We start from the raw sequence: 25482 nt of genomic DNA, 5'->3' as shown, positions 1-25482 counted from the left end.
CCGCAGATGAGCTTTATGGGGATGCTGATTTCATTTTCCAGCAGGACTTGGCACCTGCCCACACTGCCAAAAGCACCAAAACCTGGTTCAATGACCGTGGGATTACTGTGCTTGATTGGCCAGCAAATTCGCCTGACCTCAACCCCATAGAGAATCTATGGGGCATTGCCAAGAGAAAGATGAGAGACATGAGACCAAACAATGCAGAAGAGCTGAAGGCCGCTGTTGAAGCATCCTGGTCTTCCATAACACCTCAGCAGTGCCGCAGGCTGATAGCTTCCATGCCACGCCGCATTGAGGCAGAAATTGCTGCAAAGGGGGTCCAAACCAAGTACTGAGTACATATGCATGCTTATACTTTTCAGAGGTCCGATATTGTTCTATGTACAATCCTTGTTTTATTGATTGCATGTAATATTCTAATTTTCTGAGATTGTGGATTTGGGGTTTTCATGAGCTGTAAGCCATAATCATCACAATTATGACAAATCACGGCTTGAACTATCTTGCTTTGCATGTAATGAATCTATCTCATATATTAGTTTCACCTTTTAAGTTGCATTACTGAAATAAATGAACTTTTGCACGATATTCTAATTTTTCGAGTTTCACCTGTACATAGAGAACAAAAACAGATACTGTACTAAGAATGACAACCAAAAATAAAATAGTAAATATATAGCGAGCGCTCAGAGAAATCAGCAGCTGGAACACTTCAAGGGATCACCGGACCTCATAACAGAAATATGATATATATATAGTGCAGCGCTGTGATGTGATTTAAAATAATATAAAATAGTTCATCAAGTCTTTAGTCACAATAATAAAATCAAATATGTGCAGGCCTTCTCCTCATTAGGTGACTGGAATCAAATAGTAAAAATGCGCACTCACCGACCGCACATTTTAAATGCGCCTGTGTGTAATCTTATCCAGAAGACCAGCCAGGCATGCAGCTCCAGAGTGGCGTCCATCCTCTGATGAAGTGCATTTAGCACAAAAGGCCTCAGGAGGAGCCATTAGCAAGTGTGACTTCCTGACCACTGAGACCACGAGGAGGTCCAGTGGTCTCTGATCTTTACCACTGCCGGGTTAGTACTATTTCTTCATACTTACCTGTCCGCTTATTGGCTAATAGTGTATGTATGTATATGTGACCCTGGCTTTATGTGTGTTGCTACAATAAAGGTTTTGAACCTACCACACTATTGGCGTTCCCCTTTTTTCCTTGACTCTCCTGTTGGAGGGTTGCAGATCTACATCTTCCATTTTTGGGGTACCTGGAACCAGGAGGGGGATCCCTGTCTACCTATCATTTGGGGCGAGAGGGTCTCTGGATCTGGAGGTATTACTACACCCAAGGTTGATGTCAGTGCTTAATAGGGAGGATCCATATGTGTTCTGGAGCTGCATGCCTGGCTGGTCTTCTGGATAAGATTACACACAGGCGCATTTAAAATGTGCGGTCGGTGAGTGCGCATTTTTACTATTTGATTCCAGTCACCTAATGAGGAGAAGGCCTGCACATATTTGATTTTATTATTGTGACTAAAGACTTGATGAACTATTTTATATTATTTTAAATCACATCACAGCGCTGCACTATATATATATATCATAAGAATGACAACCAGCATACAGAACAAGAGATATGCAGAGTCCATACAAACAGAATAAGAACAGACGCTGAGAATTCTACCGTCCAAACAGAACAAGATAAGCTGTAATCAGTTTACACATACTGTATAGAATAAGAACAGATACTAAGAATGACACCCAGCATACAGAACATCAAAGTTGTTATATTGTGAATCATCTATACATAAACTATAAGGACAAATGCCGAAAATGACAAAGCATTCAAAACAGGAGAGGTGGTGCTGCCATACGAAAGAATATTAAAAGTAAATACAGAATAGGAAAAAATGCTGAGAATTACACTCAACACAAAGAGTTGAAGATGCTGTATCCATACACGCAGAAAAAGACAGGCACTGAATTAGGCCCAGCATATAAAACAAGAGACGTGCTACTGTGCAGCATCAATACATACATTTTACTAGCACATTATACTCTTAAAGCGATACTAAAGGTTAATTTTGTTTTTTGTAAAATAACAAACATGTCTATACTTACCTGCTCTGTGTAGTGGTTTTGCACAGAGCAGCCTGGATCCTCCTCTTCTTGAGTCCCCTGCCGGCGCTCCTGGCTCCTCCTTTCTGTCAGGTGCCTCCATAGCAAGCAGCTTGCTATGGTGGCACCTGAGCAGCTGTGTTCCTGAGCCGCTGCTCCGTGTGTCCATTCACACATGGAGCTGTGGCTTGGCTGAGCTGAGCTCACCCTCTCTGTATTGGCTGACTGGCTGTGTTTGACAGCAGCGGGAGCCAATGGCTCCTGCTTGCTGTTTCAGCCAATAAAGAGGCAGAGACCTGGGACAGCCGAGGCTGTCGTGCACATCGCTGGATCACGAAGGGGCTCAGGTAAGTATTGAGGATGCTGGACGCACTGCTCCACACAGAAGGTTTTTTATCTTCATGCATAGAATACATGAAAGTAGAAAAACCTTGAGCCTTTACAACCACTTTTAACTTGCAGGCAGAAGTTTTTTTGTTTGTTTTTGCTATTTTAAAGGTTGTTAACAAAGAGAGATGTACACAATTCACATTTTGTTGCACTTTCTTTATTAGACAATTCTTTACATTTTCTTTATACAATATCAGAAATTTAAACAGATGTTAAATCTATGGTAGAATTTTTGATGGTGATACTTATGCTTTTCATTGTTGAAGTGAACTGAGAATATATTACTTGCTCTTATCGTACACCTGCCAAAACATCTCGATGTACCATTTCAAACTCCGTTGTCTGTTTCTACGTGTTGTTTTTGCACCACCATCGGCGCACACCATAAATACTGACAAAAATTTTCTGATTAAAAAAAAATGTGCTGTATTGTCAAATGTTGAACTAGAACAGATACTGAGAACTACACCCGGCATACAAAAAAAAAAAATGGCATCTTCAGTATCTATGCATTCACGAAAAGAGTAGATACTAAGAATTGCAGGCAGCATACAGAACAAGAGAAGTGTTATATGCAATGTGACCATTTGCACACAATAAGAAAAGATCCTGAGAATTACACTCATCATGTTGTGCACAAGGATGTAGCATTCCAAATAAGAGAAATTAAACCATGTCAGGTTTATACATAAACAATAAGTGTACCCAACATGCAGAAGAAGATAATTGTACTCTTCAGTAACAGGGTACATTTTCTAAGGGCTCCAATAAGCAAAGAACAACTGAAGCAGTCTTCTAAATAAAGGGTTAAAGATTAAAGTATAGATATGAGGTTATCCGGAGAGCTATGGGACCCATTATCTAGAATGCCTGGGACCTGGTATTTACCAGATAAGGCGTTCTTGTGTTCTGATAAAATATATTAAATCACAATGAAAATAAATAGCACCCAGTAGAGAATATAAAGGTAAGGTAAGCTTGCTGCAGATCTTCCTTAAAAATATCAATTGTTTTTGACCATATTATCATTGTGCTGATTTACTGTTCAGATTTACGCAACAGATGGCACAGTGTATTTCGATAGATCTTGCTTGTGCTTTTCAGAGCTAAATTGGCTTAGCCTTGCATTCGGCACCAAACACTGAGCTGGCATACCTTTCCATGAGGTTTGCACAATTCCATGCTATTTGTTTTTTAAATGTCTTCCGTTTGCATTTGCAGTTAAAATCTGCAACATCCACAGAATAATTTGCATGTAAAGCACCAAATTAAAGGAAATTACCAGTTGTGGTCCAGTGACTCAGAATAAGACATCACTAGTTCTTTTATTTCAGAATACAGATGTCCAACATTGCATAAACATTTGGTGAGTCATTTACAGCCATACATAAACATCAGTAGAATAAAATACAGCCCAATCAGTACAGTGCTGTAGTTCAAAGCTGTAATGTCCGTAGATCAACAAAGCAAACTATATTTCTATAAGCTCCATATTATGTCATCAAATATAAAAGACCAATAGAGGTCATAGAGAAATATAAGTAAGCATAATTACACAGTTGATATTGTACTTCTGTTTCATCAAAGATAAGTAAAATACATGATGATGAGCAATGAACTCTGTGACCTTCACCCCTATAAAACTCTCCCTCAGGGAACATAGATTTGCCATTTATGCCTATCTCTCCGTTCTCTATCATAGGCCAGACTGCCTGAGGTCTTTTACTCTTTGACTAGGTCATTACCCATAACATTTCATCATTATTAATAGAGTTCACTGCTGAATCCCAGATGGAATTTTCGGATTTCACCTGAACACAGAGAAAGGAAAAGGGCTGACGCTGCCGTTGGGGGAAATTAATTGAAATAGATTTGCATCTCAGGCTAATGGATTATAGACAACCAAAGCCAATGACTAACAATAACAAATAGTTTTTTTGTTGGAAAACGCCTATGTTTTAAATGGAAAGGAAATAAGGATACATATGCATTCAAAAATATATAAAATAACAATAGGCAAACAAAAATATATATTGTAAATAATGGTTAACAATTCAAGAAAAGACAGATTTGACAAACATTATATCACTAACATATTTGGGTTGAGTTATGAAAGGAGTAGAGCTTAAAAAAAAAAAGATGTGAATGCAGCGTTATCATAGTTACTAAGTGAATATTTACATTGCTAAGTGAGCCGCCTTTAGTTCATGGTAAATCAGTCCCACTCAGTTCAGTTAAAGCAGAATTCCAATCTTAATAGTCGTAAAAATATCCCCTTCTCCCCTCCTAAACCGTATGCAGACTAAGGACCCATTTGCACTGGTATATTGAAAAATAAAAATGCAATATGTGTTTTTTTTATTGCATATTGCGCTTTTAGCACGTTTTCAATGAATTACGTTAAACTTGAATGTAATGCATTATGTGTTTTACATGGGTTTTGCATGTGTTTTCATCCCTAGTCACCTGGGAAAAATTGACATGTGACTCAGAAATGCATGGTGCATTTTTGGTGCATTTACTTCAACTATAATGGAAGATGTGTTTTTGATGTGTTTTTCAAACATGTTACTAAAGATGCTGCAAGCAGGACTTTTGAAATACACAGTGCACTGTAAAAAATGCAGTGCACAGATCTGAATAGTTAGATAGGATTTAAAGGTGACTATCTTTAACGTTCTTTTTGCTGCACTGGGAAGGTGTGTTTTAGTAAAAGTGCACCGGGGTTAACAGACCCTAACCTGCGTAAGAAAAGATGTATATATTTACCTGTTTTCAGTCTACTCCTGTCCACTCACATGCTCCAGCATCCCTGTGTCAGCCATCAGCGACTCCAGAGGAGAGGAGGGACTGCCAACAACAGCTGGGACATGGGAGCCTATGGGTGACGGCAACACTGGTGGAATTCCCAGCCATTGTTGAGCACACTCTCCTCTCCCCAGTAGCTACTGACTGGCTGAAAATAGGTACGGTAAGTATATATCTCTCTCTCTCTCTGAAACAGGTTGGTTAGTATAGGTGTCAGGAGGAGGGAGGGGACATTTTTAGGACCAGTTAGGTTTGGGCCGGAATTCTAGATTTTATAATTGTCATTCATTCCATGATTATAACGCACCCTGAAAAAAGGTTCTAGCAAACATCATATGTGTCGTATCCTTGATTGCGACAATTTTAAAGCCTAGTAAAATACATTTTAAACAGTTATAGTCTTGAGCCTATAAAACTCAGATAGTACAGATAACAGAATATTCTCTTCTACTACCACTAATGAACATGATTTTGCATTTCCGGGTAGGGGGCCATACCCACGTCGCTATATGCGGCCTTGGCTGTCAATCTCCGGGTTCCAGCCGGTGATTACTCGCCAGCACCCAGTGATTAAGGAGCTTTACCAATGGAGAGACTGAACTGTATGTAAACAATACAGATCTCTCCCCTGTCAGCTCCTGCACACTGTTTTGCATGGCTCTGTATAGCAGAGCCATGCAAAGCAGTGTTCTTACAGTGAAGCACACACACAGCCCACAGTAAAACAGCACACAGCACACTGTTAACCCTTTGATTGCCCCAGATGTTAACCGCTTCCTGCCCAGTGCCATTAGTACAGTGGTAGTGCTTTTTATTAGCACTGATCACTGTATTGGTGTCTCTGGGGATGTCATTGACACCAAGTCAGTTCCCCCCAGTGTCAGATTGCCCGCCGCAGTCCTGCTATAAGTCGCTGATCGCCGCCATTACTAGTAAAAATAAAATAAAATCTCAGTATATATACTGCCATTTGTAAACGCTATAATTTTCATGTGAACCAATTAATGTATACGTATTGGGATTTTTTTTTAGCAAAGAGATGTAGCAGAATACGTTTTGACCTAAATTTATGACAAAATTTGATTTTTAAAATTTTTTTACTGGACATATTTATTAGCAAAAGGTCAAAAGTATTGTCTTTTTCTCAAAATTGTCTTGTTTTTTAATTTTTTTTATAGTGCAAAAAATAAAAATGCGCAGGGGCTCTATTCGTGGGAAAAAAGTACGTAAATTTAATTTCGGTGCAGCGTTGCATTACCGTGCATTTGTCAGTTAAAATAACGCAGCGCCGTAAATCCTCTGGAGGGCACAAGTGGGCTCACTCTTATTGACACACACAGTGCACTCAGCCCTACCCCCCACTTCCTCCCCACTGGATTTAATTGACAGCAGCTGGAGCCAATGGCTGCCACTGCTGCCTCCATGTCCTGTGAGTACAGAGAGAGGAGAGTGCCACTGCAGGTGCGCTTGATCAAAATAGAATTATTTAGGTATTTAGGGAGGAGGAGGGGTGCAATATAACTGGTGAGACATTTTTTACTTTAATGCATTCCCCTCATTGAGGTAAAAAAAAATGTCCTACCTTTACAACCACTTTAAATAGTAATAGTTATTTACTAAAGGAGTTAAGAATCTTCATTCAATAAATTAAAGTTTCACTTTATTTTTTAAATCATGTGAAAAGCATATTCCTCTTTGTTTTATTTGCACTTAATTGGATAATTGAAGTGCATCTTTACTCAGTTTATTGAGTAAAGTATGTAAAGTGATTGTAAAGGTATTTTTTTAACTAAAATAATAAACATGTTATACTTACAGTACCTGAGGGGAGGGACACAGACCAGCGTCACTGCAGACAGGCACGGGGGTTGGGGGTGATACAATTACTAATGTAGGGAATGCATTAAGGTAAAAAATGTCCTACCTTTAGAAATGTGCAAACTTTAGTAAACCAGCATTATTCTGTAAACCATAGACTTAAAATTTTGATCTGTAAGGGGTTGAAATGGATTGCAGCACATGGATAGGTTATGGATAAAAAATTAGGAAAGCAGCAGCCTACCTCTTGTTCTCATAATTAGATTTCAAAAGGATTCATGCTCACCTGTTTTAACCTTTCACACCTCATGTGTACATAATTCAATCATAAAGCACCTGTAAGCAAAGTGACGTGTGGGCAAGTGCAGCATGGTGCTGCTAGCAGAAAACACTTGGAGTCCAGGTGCAGTAACAGGAATATATATTGTAACAAAAGTCCAGCAACACACAACAGGCCCAGCAGAAGGCAACTTGACTGGGAACAGTCAAGAGATGTAACAGTGATGGGACAGAATACTGAAGTCCCGGAGGTGGAATGTGGCCTGGCCAGTCCATACCCAAAGGGGAGGCTTGCAGGAAGGGCGGCGTGTACATGCACCTTCCCTAATCCTCCGGAACCTTTCCCTGATGCTAAGCACTGTCCCTGACAGACAGGTTTCCTGCCCCTACACTACCACTTGCAGAAATGCGTGCCAAACCCAGGAGCCAGGGTTTTAAATAGACTCTGCATGACCCAAGATGGACGCTAATTTCACATGGGGTGCCAGCATCCAATTGAAAAGCTGCCTCCCTGTGACTGAGGAAACCATAGAGGAGCTAGGTTCTTCTCGACTTCCTCCTCCATCTGCATTACTGCTACAGATGAGTGCCACCTGCAGTGGAGAAAACAGACTGCACCTGCCTACAGATGAAATACACTTTGTTACATCTAGGTGTAATCTGTATAACATGGACCAATGCCCCAAAGCATGTACCCGGAAAATTACATCCTCTCCTTCTTTAGCCTTAGAATAATCTGATTCTTCATCTATGCACGGTTTCCTTCATGTTTGTAGTCACTAGAAGCAACAACATGTCTACTTAGGATTTACTAAAACAATATAATACAAAGATCTACCACAAATCTCAATTCAATCCATATCTAATCAGGTAGGCCTTTGCAGTACATAGTTGTCAGTAAATCTAAAGAAGATTGCAATTCCTAGAGGTTATTCCACTTCCTATTTGATCACTGGGACAGGACTTAAGGGAAAATCCCCATAAAGGGGACACAGGTAGCAATAAAAAGCAGGTAGATGTTCTAAACTGTGTCAGCCCTATCTGCAAAAAAAAAATTGGTTGAAATGTGGGAACAGCACTAGTTGTTAAAATTTAGATTGCAGGTAGTTACACGGGACATTTAAAAGTTGTCCTGTGCCTTAACATGCTACTTATCTCTCTGGTGCTTTGTAACTGGTACAGCTCAGTGATATACATTATTCCATATCTTACTTTTTTGCTTCTTTTATGGAATACCCCTCTAGAGAATAAGCTGTAAGCAGCCCAGTTAAATCTGTTAACTGCCTGTTTGTAGAGATTTGTGCACCAATAAAGTGTCACTGCACATTAACCAAGAACTCATAAAAGATAGAGAATACAAAGGCTTGTAAAATGTAATTTCAAACAAGCATAAACAGACCTAAAACATTCCCTTTGGTATTGGTTGGTACAGATAAAACCACAATATTTAAGAAAATGTATACTGTTTATATATAATTGCCTTTATTTATTTTATTATGTTCAGCACTAAAATACATTTTAATTTTTCTAAGGTAAATATGAAATATTGCATAAAAATATTGTACTTATCATGTCAGCCAGCAGTGATATAATTGAAGCTATTTCCATCATTTCTACACAGTAATTCATCTTTATATTGTGCACGTTTTTGTTGTTTTGTGAATTGTCCTTGTAATATTTAGTTTTTCCACCTACAGCTGAATAATTCAGAAGAGGGACATGCCCTTCTCTACTTGGTAGCTCATAAGGAATCAAATGGATTTTTAATTACAAAGAATCAGCCAACAGGTGAGCAGAAATGCTGGACTTTGTTATAAGAAAGCCCATTATGCTGTGCAAATTAAAGCTGAACTGCATGCAAGTATTTTTTTAAATTACAGCTGAGTTAGAGGAGGGATGGGCCCTTTTCCTGCTTGGTAGCTCATACAGTGGGGAAAATATTTATTTCATCCTCTGCAGATTTTGTAAGTTTGCCCACTTACAAACAAATTAAGGATCTATAATTTTTATCGTAGGTATAATTCAAATGATAGAGACAGCATATAAACCAAAACTCCAAAAAAAATGATACAAATGTTATAAATTGAGTTGTAGTTCAGTGAGTAAAATAAGTATTTGATCCCCAAGCAAAACATGACTTAGTACTTGGTGGAGAAACCCTTGTTGGCAAGCACAGAGGTAAGACGTTTCTTGTAGTTGGTTACCAGGTTTGCACACATCCAGGGCCAGGTGCTAGACTATTTTACACTCTAGGCAAGACCAGCTACTTGCATCCCCTCGCCCCTCAAAACAAAAATAAAACTTCACCTGTAGTTCTACTTCACTCCTCCTAGCACACATCCTCTTTCCCCTCAAATGTTCTCCCTAGTTCTCCCTCATAGTGCAACCCCTTCCAAATTATCCTTCCCAGCACAAATAGCCCCCATCTCCCCCTCCTGCACAAACCCCGGCCTGGGGTAGAGGAGCGGGTTGTGCTGTGCTTACTCCTGTCAGTGGAGCAATCCTCCATACAGCAGATGACAAAGGATCGCTCTTAGTTCAGGCTATACACAGTTTGATTACCTCATCCCCTATCTTCAATGATCACTCATCTCTCGGCAGCAGGGAACCAGGCAATGAGTCAAACACTGAACATGTTAATGTAAGAGCGATCCTGAGTTATATACTTTATGGAAGATTGCTTCACTGACAGGGGAAGAGAGCACAGCCCTCACCTCTAGGCTCTCTCCTGCCATTTATCCTTTGCAGGCTTCTTTGCTCCAGGTTGCTCTCCTCTTGTCCCAGCCATGAGTGAGGGGATGGGGAAAGGGACTCAGCGACCAGGCACAGCATCCATGGAAAGACCGGCCTGTGGAAGCACCCCAGCACCTCCCCAGATCCGGCCATGGTTGAGAGTAGGGAAACCAGTGGCTGTGGCTACACCCTAGGACAGCAGAGTGTCCTAGGCAGCTGCCTAGTTTGCCTAGTGATAGCGCTGGCCCTGCACACATCTCAGGAGGGATTTTGGTCCACTCTTCTTTAAAGATCTTCTCTAAATCCTTAAGGTTTCTTGGCTGTCACTTGGCAACTCGAAGTTTCAGCTCCCTCCATAAATTTTCTATAGGATTAGGGTCTGGAGACTGGCTAAACATGACCTCAATGTGCTTCTTCTTGAGCCACTCCTTTGTTGCCTTGGCGGTATGTTTTTGGTCATTGTCATGCATGAAGACCCATCCCTGACCCATCTTCAGTGTTCTGGCTGAGGGAAGAAAGTTCTCTTCCAGGATTTTACAATACATAGCCCCGTCCATTGGCCCTTCAGTGTTGCAAAGTCAGTCTGTACCTTTAGCAGAGAAACAGCCTAAAACCATAATGTTTCCACCTCCATACTTGACTGTAGGGATTGTGTTCTTAGGGTCATAGTCAGCATTTTTCTTCCTCCAAACACGGCGTGTCGAGTTAAAGCTAAAGAGCTCACTTTTGGTCTCATCTGACCACAGCACTTTCTCTCAATACTTCTCTGAACTATTTAGAAGTTCATTGGCAAACTTCATATGGGATTGTACATGTGCCTTCTTGAGGAGTGTGGCCCTTGTGTGCAATGCAGGATTTCAATCCTTGGTGGCATATTGTGTTAACAATGGTTTGTTTGGTGACTGTGGTCCCAACTGCATTGAGATTATTCACAAGCTCTTCCCATGTAGTTTTGGGATGATCCCTCAGTTTTCTCACAATCATACTTACCCCATGAGGCGAAATCCTGCATGGAGCTCTAGACCGAGGGTGATTGATGGTTATTTTGTATTTCTTCCATTTGTGAATAATCGCTCCAACAGTTGTCTCCTTCTCACCAAGCTTCTTGCTGATGGTCTTGTAGCCCATTCCAGACTTGTGCAGGTCTACAATCTTGACCCTGATGTCCTTTGACAGCTCTTTCGTCTTGCACATGGTTGTGAGGTTTTAATGGAAGAAAGAGATTCTGTGAACAGGTATTTTCTACACATAACGAGCTGTTATTGCGAACACCTTCTTAAATTGATAGGACTAATCTGTGTACCACATGAGCACATGGCCAGTCTGTGGCAACCAGAATTACTGTTGTTTGGCAGGGCATCAAATACTTATTTTACTCACTGAACATAACATTTGTATTGTGTTTTTTTTTTGGTTGATATTCTGTCTCTAGTCTGTTTCATTTAAAATACACCTACACATTATAGACCCTTAATTTCTTTGTAAGTGGGCAAACTTACAAAATCTGCAGGGAATCAAATAATTATTTTCCCCACTGTATATGCTCAAAATGCTTTTTAGTTACAAAGAAGAAGCTAACAGGTTAGCAGGAAAAACTGAGCTTTTGTGTCTTGTTTCCTAGACTTAGTAATTCAAGAGGCTGATACCAGGTCGAATTCAGGTTATTTTTGGCATTCATGTTTGCCTAGAATTCAACTTTAAATATGGCACCCAGTTTTAGATATATATTGTTGCAATTAAATGTAGACAAGTAATGACAATAAAAGATGAGTCTGTAGACTTGTAATCATCAAAGCGGTAGTAAACCACAGAAAAAAATGTCCCCTGCAAGGTAATATCATAATGTACTAGTATGCATCGCATACCGGCACATTATGTAAAACATACCTTAAAACAAAGCCCTCCAGCAGCGTGCTGTCACCGCTGTAGAGGCTTCCATCCTCAGCCATCTTCCTTCCAAGTTCCCAAGGTCCGGCCTTCTGGCATGCTGGGCCGCAATGACGTCCCTCCCACGCTTGTGCGTGGGAGTCCCAGACCATGGCACACAGCTCTGAAGGAATGGCATAGGTATGCCATTCCTTCAGAGATCATGCGCCGGATTAAATGAAGAGAGAATATTTCCTAAATGGTGCATGTTTAGGAGATATTCATTTTACCTACAGGTAAGCTTTATTATAATCTTACCTGTAGGTAAAGAACAGAGTTTACAACCAATTTAAAAGGGAATAGACAAAGAAAAAAGAGAATGCATACTATTTCCCTTTGAGTGAAAATTCCAAACTCTCTTACATTCAATCTGAATATAGAATTACTTTATGTCAGGTAATGTGGTGTGTTTCATTACATATCTAAAGTAGTAATATACACTTTTCTATGCCATACCACCCAGTGGTCTCAGATTTGGTGAGAGAGACTCAACTTTTTATTTTATTTTATTTTAATTTTTACCTTGAAAGACAAATAGACAAATAAAAGTGGAGTTGAGATGAATTGTAGTAAGGCCTAAAGCCCTATCCAACAAAAATATATATTTTTTAAAAATTTTGGAACAGCCAAGGGATGCTTCTGAAATGTGACTCTGCTTCCCATGTCTTTGACAAAAGCAGTGAAACACTAGCCAAATTTTGCTCACCTCCCAACCCATTTTTGGTAGTTTTGGGATTACAACTGCTGTAAAATGTTTGTTGACTGTGACTCCACTCGGGGGGATTTCCTTTTATTTACTGGGACAGAAATGTTCCAAAGGAAACTCAGACAGCAGACCAAGTCTAGGAATATGGAAAACATGTATTATTAAGACAGGAAAACAAGAACAAAATGTAATAGAAATTTTAATACTTCCAGACTTAGCTAAAAAAAGTTTTTACAAAATGTGTTTTGGAAATGTTTTCTATCTAATTACTGTCTGGGACAGGAATTGATAGAAAGTCTCCTTAGTGGGGACACAAACAACAATAAAAACTTTACAAAAGTTTGAATCCCTCCCTACCCCTATATTTGCCTAATAGAAAACATTAAATAGACCTCTTGATTGTTATACTGTTTTTTTTTCATTCCCTTGTATCTGATGAAGTATCAACTGGGAAAAAATGCTCCCCCCCTTCTGAAGATTTATATTGATTTTTAAAAGTAACAAGTTTTAGGTCTCTGGCCATGTTGGGGACTTGATTACTTGTTCATGCAGAGTGGTAGTAGGGGTTTTTAAGCTATTTCACATATAACTACCCTAGTTTAGACTCTTAAAAAATAAGTTTTTTCCCTCCAATTATACTTACCTAGGTGGATGCAGCATCAGTCTGATGTTAGATCTATATCCCGCCCGCTCTTAATTGCGACAACTCGCTGAGTTCTCACTGCCGCTGTGAGCAGAGAGCAGTGACTGTCAGTCATCGCTGTCTGCTCTGCCACTCCCCCTCTCAATGGAGTGCTGGGCTGTGGAGGGCGAGGGAGTGGCCAGCTCAGGCTCTCAGCAGATTGCTGACAGACTGAGCCAGGTTCGGCTCCAGACTCTGGGGTGGGGAGCCGGGATCTGTCCCCAGCCTTGACTGGATGAGTGACATCAGCTGACAGCAGGCTTCAGTCCACTGTCAGCTGAAAATGAGTCACAGGAGTGCAGAACGAACTGCACTCCTGTGATCCACTTGAGAGGTTCAGCCAAAAGAGCTATGGCTTTACTTCTCCTTTAAGAACTCTGTGGTTTGCTTACTAAACCATGCAGGCCCTTTCAATCATCTGGTTTCTGAACATTTTTTGACATCCAAAAGCTTAGGGGAATGACTTGACCGTTTCAATGCATAATATAAAATCCAAGATCTGATTGATGAGATGATTTTTGTCTTGCATGCTCTAAGGAGAGGCTACAAACAGCCTCTAATGGGCCAGCTATGAGCAGAGAGCTGCATGTGGGACAGCAGTGGACAAAGAACCTCTGTGCTATGTATCTGTTAGATCAAAGCAGTATGTTCCCATACTTGGTCGAGGTCTCTTGGATACCATAATCTTAGGAAGCTCAAATATGCACATAGGAACTATGATTAGCAATAGCAATAGTTTTGGAATTCATGTATTGCCCCATCCCCTTCCATGCTATACTATTGGTTTGTCTCTATGATGGACTGTTTTGTGTTTTGATAGCCCAGAGTGAAGTGTTAGAGGTAGGAGGTGGCAGGTAGAAACACAACTTAAGGAACTAATCTCACTCTTTGCATTTTACAGCACCATAGGCTTTGGGGCTCCTAGGGTGCTTCACATTTTAATTAAACATATTTGCAGACATATTTAAATTAATTTCCTTTATATGTCTAGATTCAAAATATACCATGCTAATTTGCATGATCAAGAGAGTTGCAAATATCAGCTGATCCAACCCCGATCCATATATTTTCATTATTGGTAAGCCTTTTCAACTGTTCTAATTAAGAAAGGCCCATCACAAATAAAGCCAGTGTAGTGCTACCCTCAGAGGGGCCACTGTAGATTTGGCGCGTTCTTTCTCAAATGGTGCAGAGGCAGCCAGGCACACAGCAACAGTCCCTTTACTCTGGCCCATTAAACAAACTATGGGTTGTCTTTTTAATATTTATTGCTTGTAGAGCTTGTAACAGGAGAGGATGAAGGGGAGTGGGATACTGCAAAATATCAGATATTGTTTGTAAAGAACACTTCTCACTCGGTTACAGTATCACAAGTACATGTAGACTGGAACAGTCTATATGTTCATGACTGGGGACCATGAACTAGCTTTAGCGCAGGTAAAGGTAGACTGGAACTGTCTAGAGGTTCACATCTAGTTAAGTAACTTTAGCAAAGATAAAGGCAGACTGGAATAGTCTATAGGTTTACAGATGAGGACCATAAAGTAGTTTGTAGCACAAGCAGTAGTTATGTCTGCAGCACAGATAATGATAACGGCAGCAAAGATAATGATGATGACTAAAGCTTTCCCTCACTAGTGACTAGGGAAGGCCAGAGGTAGGGACAGTACTCACAAAGTCAGGGGAGCAGCTTTGTCCATTCAGCTTTCTCCAGATACAGTATCTTCTACTGAGGCTGTGCAGACAGGATCCTTTAGGTGAAATCTTGAGCTGTCATACATACTGTCAGGTGTAGGCCCCCCAGCTCTACCATAGCTGGGACCTCAAAGAACATCAGCTAGAATCAGCAGAGATCACCTAGATGGGTGGAATCCTTTCAACAGGAAGACCTTGCTGTTCTAAAGCTCAGACTATTTATCAGCCCCTTCAGCCACTTACTGGGCACAGCTCCCAAAGGGTTGTCTGAAACACAATAAATATTAAAGCTGCTCATTTGACATTCCTGCGCATGAATGCAAGGTGGAACAATCAATCCTGAAGCCTGCGAGATGCAGAACAACCCAAAGCAATCAGAAGGTGCTCCAATGTTTACAGAGGAACCAAAAATAGCTAAATGTACCTAGTATCCTAGCAACCTATCTAGGAGGGTGCTAAACTATCAACTTTTCTCCAGTGGGGTCAGAGTATTCCTCATCCCTGTCAACAGTTAACTGGTAATGGAATCCTTTCCCTTTCATCTGATACATAATACATTGAAACAACACATTGTCCAAGGGTTAACAAGGATACCACATCATGTATTACACCAGTTTATTATTTTGATATGCAACACCACTTTAACAGAAAACCATTTTTATTCACTGCATCAGGGTTTTCTTGAATCAGCCAGCTCACATTGAGTCTTCTAATCTATCAAAACCCTGGCAACGGTTAAAATCAGAAAGAGAAACTCCCACATGTTTATAGTTTGTGATTTCCAGCTGTCTAATGATTGAACTAAATAAAGATTCACAGTAGTCTAGTTGCTACTATGAATCACCTCAGTGAATGATTCAGTCATTCTGGACCAAAGGCATGGGAAATAACATATGAAGAACAACTTGGACTAATTTTCCTAATAAAGTGATAACTGGAAAGATAGGTTTGTTTTATTTCTAATAAAGATGTTTGCTTACCCTTTGTGTACTTGTGATATAGAATTTAATTTTACATTTTGGTGAATGGGCAAGGCGTTCAAACACCAGTTCACTGAGGCAGAGGAAGGACCTTCTCATACTTTATGGGGGCAGGAATGCTGCAATTAATCAACTCCCCTACTACCACTTGCCAAAGAACCTGCTGCCTATCAAACTAGGGTTTGTGTTTTAAAAAGGGGTCGCTGGGGTCACCTACTTGACTCTGAACAGAATGCTCATATGGATGGATAGGCTGATTTATGGAAAGCTTAAATGATTCAGAATTTGTTATTCTTGTTTAAAAACATATAATCACAATTTTTGGGTGGGAACCCTGAGAGTTAAGTTCTTTGTGGAGAGTCAGACCTAAACCCTGACCTTAACCTGAGGGGCATGGGGATAAAGTGTTTCTGGGAGTTAGAACTGGAGGACAGGCTAGCCTGTGTTTTACTCCAGATCTGTGAGAATTTTTGAGCAATATTTCATCAACATAAATAAAACATAGGTACCCCCATGGATAGGTGAAGCCAATTATTGTATGCAAACTTGGCCCAGCATAAGGAAGAGGACCATTTCAGTTGACTGCCAGCAACAAAACAATAGAGATAAGTCTCTAGGGACTGATTAGTGTACTTGAAATTTGCATACCAAGGAGGGAGAGGGGAGATGGAAATTTTAGCCAGTATCCTATGATGACTCAAGCAAGCATGTGAGGGACCATGATGTGATTATGCCAGTGGACTACGTGATGTGTGGGTTGAGCAGTCTTAATCAGGCGTAGTCTAAGATGAGTGAATATGTAGAGGATACTATCAGATAAAAGTTTAGAGTTTCCTGATGTAATGCTGTGATGGTCAAGGTGACAGGGGAAGTACACCAGGCAACCAGGCTTGGGGACAGAGGGGATTCATCCATCGTGATAATTGAAAAGGGACTCTAAGGGTAGCAAGAGGTGCTTCATAAGACCCCTGTTGATAAACTTACTGACGGAGTCTGAAATGGCCAATAGGTTGTGAGTCAGTGAATCCAGGGTAAGCTGGGCAGGGACAAATAGCTGATCCTGGTTTGGACCTGGTACTGGGTTTTCTAGGGGAGTAGAACTAGACTTCTCTAGATTTTGGCATTTCCTAGCTTGGTAGGGCATCTGGCAGTGAAGTGGCATATCTAGCATTTTCTTCTGGGGACAACTGTGTCTGCATTGGTTCCTTCGGATTCTGAGCAGAGGGTCCTGGCAGTGCCACTGGAAGAGACGCTGTGGGGATACTTGGAGATTGGAACACCACTTTCACTAAAGGCTCTCACAGACATTGTCTACCTTAATAGCTATCTGCATGACCTCTTCCAAGGTGTTGGGTTTGTGGTAGTGAACCAGGGAATCTAAAATAGAATTAGCAACCCCTACCTAAACTTATTTCTCAGAGTCGGGTCATTCCATCTGGAGTCAGGGAGTACAGTAACCTTAAAGCAGTACTATTCTATCAAACGTCTACCTTGTTATACAGCTCTGACAGAGGATTCAGCCATATGAGTGCAAACTGGGTTGTCACAGAGAAAGCCCACAGCTTTAAAAAAAACTTATTCACTGAAGTCAGGGCTATCCAGGGACAAGCTGGGGTTCTTCTTGTAACAGAGATGGGAGGCAATTATGCGTACCCGCTGAGTCTCAGAGAAAATAGGGCACAGCCTGAGCTGGAGAAAAAGCTTTCAGCTGTGGAAAAAAGTAGAGAACAAGTCCCTGAAAAAGTGGCCTGGCAAAGAAACTTTAGGCTCAGGGTCTGGTGGAACAGGTGGGGAATGTAACAAACAGCCTGATACTTAGGTCAGAAAATATAGCTGCAGAGTGTTTCTTCTGCCTTAAGCCACCCCCATTGTCTTAAGGCAATCAGGTCTATGAGTACTTTGTTGCCCCCAGATCTTAGAACACAATGCTATAGTTCCTAGCCCAATGGCACCAGAACTGAACCAATAAGACAAGGGTAGGTACCCTTTCCTGTCTTATTGGTTCAGTTCTGGTGCCATTGGGCTTGGGGATGGTTGGTTAGAAGACAGCCGCTGGTGGTATAATCCCGGGAGAGTGCAAGGTCAGGACAAGCAGCTGGCAAATGTAATCCAGTGGACAGTTCTGACGTCAGGGCAGGTAGTGAGGAAGCGTAATTTAATAGACAGTTCTGAGGTCAAGGCTAGCAGCAGGCAATTGTAATCCAGCAGACATTTCTGAGATTAGGGCAAGCAGCAGGTAAGCATAATTCAATAATCAGTTCAAGGTAAAATCCAAGTTGCAATCCAAAAGAGTAGTTACAAGGCAGGGGTCAGCAACAAGGGATCCAAATGAAGGGTAACAGCAAGCAGAGTAACAATCTTGGGCATCTGATGCTTACACTGTAAATCTGGTATCAGAGACATGCAGCCAATCAGAGTTGGACAACTAGAGGCAGGGCGTGTTGTTGGTGGCTAATCCAGAAGAAAAGGAAGGCTAAGCAAACAGAGTGACTGCTGTCCCTGTAGCTCTGCAGTGAGGACATGAGCATGGCTGAGCAGATGCGGGAGAGGTAGGAGTGTGAGATTCACTCATGCTCCTAACAGACAGTAAGAAGTGATTGCAATGGGCCTCAAGAGAGGACATTATGTAAGAATAATTGTGAAAAAGTTGTGCATGTTAAAATACTGAATTTCATAATTATTCTATTGTAAATCTTCCCTTGACACTGTGTCAGCTATTGTAAATGACAAAATGTCATAGGCTTCAGGGTGTTTTTGTGAACTTTGGAACAAAGCTATGATGAATAATATGAATTTTCTTAACATAAAACTCACCTCAGAAATATTCAACACCAATCTTGTACAACAGTACCAATTACGCACTGAGGCTATTTAGTCCACCATATTTTATCATTTGAACTTTAAAACTTCATTGGTAAGCCTATCCGAGGAATTTATTAAAGCTTGTGCCCACAGTTTTCTTTTTGATTTTCCTGCAAATGTGTCTCCTTGCCAGCACTAGCCAGTATTTCTGTTTTTGACCTTTCAATATGCTGCACTGCAAAACCAATTCAAAGCAGAAAGATGGCTACAACAAAAAGAGTATTGCTCTGGAATGAAATCCGAAAAGATATAAGTATTTTTTAACAATGTACAGTATTCATATTACTGCTTTAGATTTTTAATATAAAATATAGTATCATATCATATATATTATACACAGGGGTGCAATGGGACTCTGGGACCCACCAGAAAAAGCCATTAAATTCAGACAAATGATTCCACCTGACTTGTACATTGTCCATTGTCATGCTCAGTGAACAATTGAAAGATACACTATATTGCCAAAAGTATTGCCTTTAGACACAAATGAACTTTAATGGCATCTTAGTCCGTAGGGTTCAATATTGAATTGGCCCACCTTCTGCAGCTATAACAGGTTTATCTCTTTTGGGAAGGCTGTCCACAAGGTTTAGGAGTGTGTCTATGGGAATGTTTGACCATTCTTCCAGAAGCACATTTGTGAGGTCAGGCACTGATGTCGGACGAGAAGGCCTGGTTTGCAGTCTCCAATCTAATTCATCGCAAAGATGTTTTTTGGGTTGAGGTCAGGATTCTGTGCAGGCCAGTCAAATTCCTCCACCCCAAACTCACTAATCCATGTCTTTCTGGACCTTGCTTTATGCACTGGTTCCCAGTCATGTTGGAACAGATAGAGGCCATCCCCAAACTGTTCCCACAAAGTTGTGAGTATGACATTGTCCAAAATGTCTTGGTATGCTGACACCTTAAGAGTTCCCTTCACTGGAACTATGGCGCCAAGCCCTACCCCTGAATAACAACCCCCGCACCATAATCCCCCTCCACCAAACTTTACACTTGGCACAATGCAGTCAAGCAAGTACTTTTCTCCTGGCAACTGCCAAACCCAGACACGTTCATTGGATTGCCAGACAGAGAAGCATGATTCATCACTCCAGGGAACATGTCTCTACTGCTCTAGAGTCCAGTGGTGGCATGCTGTACACCACTGCATCCGATGCTTTGCATTGCACTTGGTGATGTAAGGCTTGGATGCAGCTGCTTCGCCATAGAAATCCATTCCATGAAGCTCTCTACGCACTGTTGTGCTAATCTGAACCTTAAATAGCCCGTCTGGCGCCAATCTTTGCCGTGCATGTGCACGTGCACGTGCATGTGCACGATCTCGCATTCCTGCACACCTGCGCACAACCGGCAATTCTTCTGTGGGATCTCTTTCGCGCATGCGCGTTCCCGATCACAATTCTCCTTGCAGGAACTCCCTTACATCAGGTGTCCACAAACGTTTGATCATATAGTGTATATATGCACTCACTGGCCACTTTATTAGGTACACCTTGCTATTACTGGGTTGGACCCCCTTTGGCCTTCAGAACTGCCTTAATTCTTCATGGAATAGATTTAACAAGGTTTTGGAAACATTCGCCAGAGATTTTGGTTCATATCGACATGAGTTACTGTTGGCTTCTATCATCTTGAATGAGTCTGCCCATTCTCCTCTGACCTCTAACAGCAACAAGGCATTTTCGTCCACACATCTGCTGCTCACTGGATATTTTCTCTTTTTCGGACCATCCTCTGTAAACCCTAGAGATGGTTGTGCGTGAAAATCCCAGTAGATCAGCAGTTTTTTAAATACTCAGACCACCCTGTCTGGCACCAACAACCATTTTACGTTCAAAGTCACTTAAATCCTCTTTCTTCCCCATTCTGATGCTCAGTTTGAACTTTAGCAAGTCATCTTTGCCACATCTAGATGCCTAAATGCATTGAGTTGCTGCCATGTGATTTTCTGATTAGCAATTTGTGTTACCAAGGAATTGACCAGGTGTATCTAATAAAGTGGCTGGTGAGTGTATATATACAGTGTATATACATGTATATTGTTTATGTAGTGTTTACTTTTCTATCTTCAAAGCTCTAAGTGTTGTTTCTCCCTGGTGCTTTGTTTCTCTGTTATCAGCATGAGTCACTTTTGAGAAGTTTTCCTGATACATAAAATACATTTGTGTGGGGGGGAGCTCAGCAGACAGCTTGTCTATACAGAACATAGCTCCTGTGTGTGTGTGGGGGGTGTCTCCGTTTCCTCCAATCAGCTCTCACACAGCTCTAACTGCAGCTCCCTACCCCCTCCTTTGTAATACTGACAAATGCATAAGGATTTTACCTAAAATCAGCTCTTTTGAAGGGATGTAGAAAAGAGAAGACTGCAGATAATCAAGTAAAACTTAGGTAGGAAGATTTGTTTCACCTCTGTGTATAACCTGAGGCTATTCATATCACTGGGTATATATGAGAGGGTTTACAACCATTTTAATGTATCATACATGTGAACAGGTGTCTGTGGGTTTAATGACACTTTAAAATCCTCTTATTACCAGTGCTCAAGATATTGACATAAACTATGTAGACTTTAGCAATGCTTCCTTAGTTAGAGTGAAGGAAATTGAGCAAGTTTATCAAGGATGTTATCAGGCAAGTATTTCCAAGTATGATGAGGATGATGAGCAGTGGTACAGAACTGATATCATTGCATTACCCAGTACATTTGACATTGATTATGTAGATTTTAGCAAAGTTTAGGGAGTTAGTGTTTTCATTAGCTGTACCCGCAATGTTTTTCAGCTAAAATGTCAGCCTTTATCCCCTTATTTACTGTTTGATAATAACCTACAGTAATATACTATGCCTCTAAGGGGTAAGGAGAGGGAGCAGTGGAATTGGGATTATTGCCTGATTTTTGTATTGAGCTATAAATAAATTTTTTGTAGAACGGAAGAAGTATGAACAAATTTGTCAAGAATCAGCTAAGCGTCTACTGATATCCCTCGCTTTGTTCAGTACAATAAGGGACTCTAGTAGCTCCTATCCTATCACAGACCATATTCTGCTTTAAACAATTTTTTACTTTAAAAAACTCTTTCATAAGCACTTGGATACATGCAAGAGTAGTAAGTATTGTACATACTTAAAAAAGGTTGGTATATGCAACAGAGTTATGGTCAAACAAAATCCTATAGCAGCAAGTACAACAGTTCTCACATGCTGTATGTTTCACATTAGTGAAGCATTTGTTCTCAACTAAAACATCATTGAGATTTGGAGGAAGAAGTTTAAATTTGGGGTGAACAATATCAGCTTTAGACAGTTGTACTGCAGTTTACAGAGCTTCTGTTAAAATGTCACTTTATTTGATCTGACTAAACCATCTGGGTTCTAAATAGGACATATCACAGATCAGAATTTCATTTTTTGGGAATTTGTCCTCTAGGCTGGATGCCGCCTGAACACAGATTAAATAGAAAACCTGACATTAAAACCATTTAGGGAATTAGAAATTGCCATCCTGTGAGTACCTTCTAGCCATTCTTTTTTCCTTGTAAACCGTTTCTGAGGTAAATGGCTTTCAGTTACAGCATTAACAGAATGCTCCACAAGGGTACTTCTTGCCTTTGTGACAAACTACGCAGCTACTGCAGTTAGGTTTGAAAGTGAATCCCAAAGCAACATAATTTGGTTTATGGCAATTTTCACGAGTTTGCAGACACTTTGAAACTGAACTAGCAATATCAAAGATTTGCATGAACAGGAATGATATAATAAAGTTTTCATATCTAGTCTAAATCTGAGGCAGATTTTTGGACTCACACGGCCTTAGCATCTAATCTAGGGGATTCAGCAATGGATTCCAACCAGTGCATCAGGAGAGTATACAATTCCCTTGATCGGTCTACAATGGAACGATTGATGGTATGTGGTGTTCTTGGCTTGCTCCACCATCTAGTATCACCAATTTTCTTAAGCTTAGAGCAGTTTTCATGACCATGACCCTGAAAGCAAACCTGATCAGTCCAAACCGAAGAGTGATGTTAGGGCTCTAAGAAAAATAACAAGAAAAAGCTGTTTTTCGAAAAGTCCAAAGAATGAGGAGTGGCACACTGTGTGACATCAGTAATCACCAAATTAAGACTGTAAGCATAGCACCATGTGTATTCAGAATATTGTCTTGATGTGGGCCTGTACTCCATTATAGCTTCTGTTTTTTGATTTTCAGCACCATCAAACGAGCAGCCAATAACAAAACTTTAGGATAATTGTTCCAGCTGTTCTTTCAGAATGCCAAACAGGCTTTCTCCAGTTGTGCTACTTACATTGATTTAAAAGAAAAGCTTCCCTGTTCTATGCTCTCCTTGACATATCTGACTGTCATTTTCCACATTGTATAATTGTTCTGAGATATTGATTGGGAATGTTTTATATTAAAATAGATGAATGACTGTGATTATCTAATCATATATATTTAAAGCTGAATTTCAAATAAAAGACATAAATAAATGCATCTCTGCATTTATTAATAAGTCATGGCATGCAACTTTTACTTGTAAGTTATTTACTGTAACTACCTGACTTTGGCTTGAAATCAGCCCACTGCTTTTCCCCTGTACAGGAGCACTCAGACAGTGGAAGAGGCTAATAAGGAACATTCCAATTGGATAGGGGAGCAGCATGAGAAAAGAGATTACCTACTCAGTCTACTGCTGCTTCTTCACTGTCCACTTAGCAGGGAGCAGGTTGAGAAATGACACCACTGTGTGCCTTAACCTCTTATATGCACAATGCATATATGCAAAGACAAGGCAGGTGGGCCTTAATACCCAGCCACTGCGCATGTGGCTCAGAGGGTCTGTGCTGCATTCCAGCATACTGATCAAGCTCTCACCAACAGCGGAACAGCTTCCCAATCATGTGAGTGCTTCACGTGACTGCTGTGACTGGCTGTCACATGACTGGGAACCTGTCTCTGCCTATGCTGCAAGGATAGCAGTGGTGCCATCCTCTTTTGGCAGGTAAAACAGCTCTCTTATATGCATTTCATATACAGTATGTATTTAGATATTTGTCTGGAGTTCAGCTGTAAGATCATTTAGCTCAGTATTTCGCTGTCTTCCTGGGACAAAGTAGAATATGCATTAGACCTGATCATAGTAATTGACCTTATCAAAGTATATGAAGGAAGAATTGTCCTTCCAGGAAACTCAATCAGATTTTCCCTTTCATTTACCATGTCCTAGCATCTGAGAATCCAAGGCAAAGTCGTACTAATTGCTATAGGAAAGCAGGTCTGTTTTTAGGCTTGTTGAAATAAAAGGCCAGAAGATGTTAATATATATCTAAACTAAAAAAGAGTACGGATGAGTTAAAACCCCTCTAAGTTTTTTTTTATGTATTCTGTATCCCATTAACTAGTTGCCGACCGCAGATAGCCGAATGACGGCTAAACTGCGGCCGGCCAGTTCTGAGTGGACGTCATATGACGTCCTCCCAGAACGCGCTCTCCTGCGCGACCCAGGGGGCGCGCACCCGGCGATCTCCGTGATCGCTGTGTCCTACGGACACAGCAGAACACGTGATGTGGTAAAAGGCCAATCATACCGGCCTTTTACCACGTGATCAGCGGTGTCCAATGACACGCTGATCACAGGGAAATGCAAGTGCCGGTTCTCGGCTGCACTTTCCTCACGCTGTCAGATCGTGAGGAAAGTACTGCCGAGAACCGGCAGTTGTCAGAGCGGGGATCGGCACCGATCATCAGGGCACTGATGATCAGTGCCCTGATGATCGGTGCCCAGCAATGCCACCCGCAAGTTCCGCCCACCTGTGCCCAGCAGTTTGCCCACTAGCTCCGCCCACCTGTGCCCAGCAGATCACCCACCTGTGCCCAGCAGTGCACCCACCTGTGCCCAGCAGTGCACCCACCTGTGCCACTCTGCAGTGTCACACACCTGTGCCCAGAAGTGCCACCTACCTGTGCCCAGCAGTGCCACCCACCTGTGCCCACCCACCTGTGCCCACCAGTTCCACCCACCTGTGCCCACCCACCAGTGCTGCCCACCAGTGCCACCCACCAGTGCAGCCCAGCAGTGCTGCCAGTCAGTGCCACCAGTCAGTGCCCAGGGGTTGTGCCAGTCAGTGCCGCCAGTCAGTGCCCAGCAGTGATGCCAGTCAGTGCCGTCTATCAGTACCCATCATCAGTGTCACCTATCAGTGCCGCCTATCAGTGCTGCATATTAGTGCCGCCTATCCGTGACACCTCATTAGTGCTGTCTATCAGTGCCGCCTATCCGTGCCACCTCATTAGTACTACCTATCAGTGCCCTTTAGTGCTGCCTATCAGTGCCCATCAGTGCCGCCTATCAGTGCCCATCAGTGCTGCCTCATCAACGCACATCAGTGAAGGAGAAAAAATACCTGTTTGAAAAATTTTATAATAGAAACAAAGAAACTTTTTTTTTGCAATTTTTAATTTATAG

At 41.2% G+C, this 25482-nt stretch overlaps 1 protein-coding gene across 4 annotated transcripts in view; it reads left to right on the top strand.

The window, feature by feature from the left end:
• The window catches only part of FUT9 (fucosyltransferase 9), a 263707-nt gene that overhangs the window by 121232 nt on the left and 116993 nt on the right, over positions 1 to 25482 (top strand). For 3 of the 4 annotated variants that reach the window (XM_089665375.1, XM_089665372.1, XM_089665373.1), the window contains exon 2: positions 9126 to 9216. The exons of the other annotated variant lie outside the window; for it this stretch is intronic. The gene's annotated coding sequence lies outside the window, so the exon portion shown is untranslated. The remainder of the gene's footprint in view (positions 1 to 9125; positions 9217 to 25482) is intronic. 4 annotated transcript variants of the gene reach the window in all.

This window comes from Staurois parvus, unplaced genomic scaffold (genome assembly GCF_062004578.1).
Source record: "Staurois parvus isolate SC_StPar_1 unplaced genomic scaffold, SC_StPar_1.0 ptg000048l, whole genome shotgun sequence".
Taxonomy (NCBI): Eukaryota; Metazoa; Chordata; class Amphibia; order Anura; family Ranidae; genus Staurois; species Staurois parvus.
This window is presented reverse-complemented; position numbering and strand designations above follow the sequence as displayed.